Here is a 4,474-nt window from a genome sequence, read left to right as displayed (position 1 = left end):
GGTGATGCAAAATGAGCAAGAACAAGAAGGGTTGAGCATAGGTAGGTGGCTTCTCTTGCTAAATGGAAAGGGTACATTAGGAATGATAATCGTCTGGGTCCCTCTGGTGTTATTACCCTTCAAAAGCAGGTGTTGAGTATGCCAGAGACTAAAGCTTCCAGACCAGATCCTAGAACCCTGCCTCCTCTATTGGGTCAGTGGGCGCCCACCTATAAGGACCTGGCTCCTGAGAAACACCATTTTTCCTGGTTCCATTCACTACGAGAAGCATACACAAGTGTACTTCAGAGGCCATTAATCTGGGATGGTAATATGGGATACCCTAGGGAATTAGGGTTCTGGCAAGTCTGGGCTGCATGGCTTGTATATGAGTCTTGGGGCAGAGAAGATCTTTAATTCCTGGGAGGTAACTATGGCCAACTGGTCTGGAGCCTGGAGAGCACAAGCCTAGATAATCAAAGGCTCTCCCCTTTGGGATCAGGACCAATGGAGGAATTTTACTAATGCCTCCCACTGCAGTTATTTATGGGGTCTGTCAGCACCTGTCAGACATATGCTAAACTACTAGGTTAAAGCTAGTAGAAGAACAGCAGAGGTGGAGTTATGCCAATTTGGACCTTGGAGTAGTGATGCCATGTTATGCTAGGCACAGGACCATGTGATCCCCCTAAGGACAAGGCAGTTAGGTATTCCTGCCCAATTGTGCCCTTGTACCAGTCAGTCAAAGCACACATCTAACCCAAGTGGTCCTTAAACTGTCCCCAACCAGCCAAATGGTACTCTCCCTTCTCAGGGCAAGAGGTCTGTCCCAGCTAAATAGCTGCATCATTACACATCTGATTTCCCAGGTCGTTTCTAACTTCCCAGTGACAAATCAGTATCACCCTGAGAAGGAGAAGGGCTCTCTGGTTCAGTGGTTTCTAAGATCCCAGTATCCAGAAAGGCTAATCTGGTAATAGCACACTGTTTTGGACACTGTTCTAGTCGGCCCTTATTCCTTCCCTAGCACAATTACCTTGACCTCAGGGTTCTTGCCTTTTCCATGGGCTCCATATACCTGGTGTAGCTCAGGTACTCCTCAGTTGGCAGGCTTCCTTTCCTCTGGGATATCCTGCCCAGATAGGATTTGGAGGACCAAAGGGTACTATTATTAGGTGTTTTGATTTTTTTTTTTTTGCTTTTTATTTTTTTGGAGGGCGATTAAGTGACTTGCCCATGGCTAGTTTTTGTGTTGTGTCTGAGGCCGAATTTGAACTCAGGTCCTCCTGACTCCAGGGCCGGTGCTCTATTCACTGCACCACCTAGCCGCCCCCTGGTGTTTTGATTTCTAATAGCATGGGAAAGTTGAAACTCTTGCTATGTGCCTGTGTTGTTGTTTAGTCCTTTCTAATTCATGACCCCATTTGGGGTTTTCTTGGCAAAGATACTGGAGTGGTTTGCTGTTTCCTTCTCCATTTCATTTCACAGATGAGGAAATAGAGGTTAAGTGACTTGCCCAGGGTCACATAGCTAGGACTATCTGAGGCCGGATTTGAACTCAGGTTTTCCTGATTTCAGGCCCAGCATTCACCTAGTTGCCCTCCTAACTATAGCAAGTGTGTATTTGCTCGGGAGAAAGATTCCTTAGCTGACTTGGTGCAGTTTTTGAGTTACTAGATGGGGCTGGTTCTTATTTAGCCCCTGTGAAAGAAGGGGGCAGCTCCTCCAAAAAGGCTTCTAACAGGGCAAGATTTTGTGCCATTCCGCCTAACGCAGCTCTTGGGGTGGGGGAGATTTTGGCAGATGGTGTACAGGAAGAGCCTCAGTATCGACTTAGTTCCTGAAATACTTTACAAGTAAGAGGTTTATGACCTCTCAGCCTCTTTACTACAGATGACCCTGACGCATAGCGAATTATCAACTGTGCCAAAAGTGTCTGTTCTGTGGCCTTGATATTCCCCATCCATTTCCTAAGGTTGATAAAACTTGGAAGTAGCTCTAGCCATTTGATCTCCCAGGACCCTTGTTTTGCTTAAATAATGGAAAAAAAAAAAAACTTCATTGCCTCAGAACCACAGAATTTTAGAGTTGGAAGGAACCTCAGTTTCTGTTTAGTCCAACCCACACCTGAAAAAATTTTAAATTCATCTAACAGATGTTATTAAGTCTTTGCTCAGAAACCATCAGGAAGGGGAAAACCTACCGCTTTCAGGAGGCTCATTCCAATCTCAGCTCTAATTATTAGTTTTTCACACCAACCTTAAATTTTCCTCTTTACAACCTTCATTCACCCATTCACTCATCCTTGTTCTGCCTGCTGGAACCAAGACTATCTTTTTTACATGTAGTTCTTCAAATACTGTAATGGGAATGTAAATTTTAAAGATCTTCCCTGCCCCTAGGCTAAAGTGCACCCGGAGCCTGGGGTGGGAGGCTTATTTATCAGTAGATACTTTTTGATTGGCCAGTGGATCCAAAAGGTTGTTACATTCTCTGAGCCAGGAGAAGGCTATATAAGCCCCGATGTGAGGCTTTGTTTTGGGGCTCATTTTGAGAAGTGTTCTGTGATTTGATATGGATTCTGGGAAGCCGTTGTCCTGAGCCCCCCGGCTTTGAAATGTTGTTTGGTATGGATGTAATGGTTGCACACTTTGGAAAACTGTCTACTTGATCTGTTTCTCTGTCTTGATAATTCTGTCTGTATACTTTGAAGTTCGGGGTGCTGACCTTTTTCCCCTGAACTAGGTAAATGATACATATTTGACTGATTAAAGTAAGCTTGTTAACCCATTTTGAGTTGCTTTCCTTTATCAAAGTAGATCCAAGAACCTGTGTTGGCAGCCCACCCTGGGGACGTTGGGGTGCTTGCTGCTACAAATACCTAAAATATATTTATTATTATTCTCAGAGGGAAGGTACTGAGGGGTAGGAAGGGAGTAATGTCCATCTTCCTCTCAGGTTAAACATTCCAAGTTCCTCCTTCAACTGATTTTTTTTATGGCTTGATCTTGAGGCTCCTCACCATCCTGACAGGCCTCCTCTGGACATTTTCCAGTTTATAAATGTCCTTCCTAAAAAAGGGTTTCAGAATTGTCCACCACCAATGGTCTGAAAGGGCAGAGTACACCATGACTCTCAGTCCAGATTAAGATCAAGGCAGCTTCTTAGTCAACACTGTTGAACTCCTGTCAGACTTCCAGCTCACTAAAGCCCCAAATCTTTTTCAGGTGGAACTGCCATACCCCACCCATCTTATATTTTGGAAGTTTTTGAACCTAAATGTAAAACCATATTTATCCCCACTATATTTCTTCTTACTTGACTCGACTAAATGTTCTAGAGTGTTAGTATCTTTTTTTTTTTTTTTTTGCTTTTTTACAGGGCGGGGAAGCAGGGTAATTGGGGTTAAGTGACTTGCCCAAGGTTACACAGCTAATGTTAAGTGTCTGAGGCTGGATTTGAACTCAGGTCCACCTGCCTCCAGGGCCAGTGCTCTATTCACTGAACCACTTAGCCACCCCATGGCATATTGGTATCTTTTTGAGCCCTGAAGTTCACCCAGTGTATTTGACAGGACCCAAGAACTATAGAGTTGGAAGGGACCATAGACAGAGATAGGTGCATAAATCATTCTCATCTAGATTTTATAGAATAAATTTAATTAATAAGATTAGTTCCTACCCTTATTGGAGTTCATAGGCTAACATCTTAGGATAACCACTCAGATAACTGTTATAAGGATATTCATTAAATTTATTGAGTGCCTTTTCTTTAGTAAGTATACTTATAGAAAAGAGGCTTACCTGAGGTAAAGAGGTTCCTTAGCTCCTTCCCTCTTTTGACAGAATAAAGACTTTAGACTCAATATTAAATTTAGTTCAATTACCAATAAGTGATAATCTGTGGTTGATCCGTGACTGAGTCATGGAGAACCTCAAACTCTGAATTTCCCTATTTCATTCCCAGACTTGGAGAACCTTAGAGTTGGGAGGGATTTAGAAATCATTTAGTTCAACCCTCTCTTGAAATGCACAACTCCTCACATCTCACATACTTAGGTCTTATTCTTTTTTGAAATGTGAACAATTTCAACTGAAAAAGCTTTTATTATTATTATTAATTTTATTATTTTTGGGCCACTTAAGTTTACGTGCAAAGAATGTTTTTGATATTACACCAGAATTATAAAACCTCATGACGAACCCTATTCAGGATTAAAACTACCTAATGAAGTCACAATTAAATCAGACAGTTTCTCTAATTATTAGTATTTTCAATGCCAAAGAAATCTTTTAAACCAACTGAAATTTATTATTTTAGGGTAAACATCAAGTTACTTTCATCTCTGTCTTATAACCACAATAAATAAAGCCCTTGGCAAAGCAGGAATGGTTTTAAGTGATTTTAATGTTTCCCAGAGCTAAACTGATCACTTAGTTTAGATTATGGTGGTCTGGTTAACCAAGTTAAAATGCAAAATTTCAAATGCATATAA

Source organism: Petaurus breviceps, unplaced genomic scaffold (genome assembly GCF_028583685.1).
Source record: "Petaurus breviceps papuanus isolate PSGF00001 unplaced genomic scaffold, PetGlider_PUasm1.0 164, whole genome shotgun sequence".
Classification (NCBI taxonomy): Eukaryota; Metazoa; Chordata; class Mammalia; order Diprotodontia; family Petauridae; genus Petaurus; species Petaurus breviceps.
Note: the sequence above shows the minus strand (reverse complement) of the source record.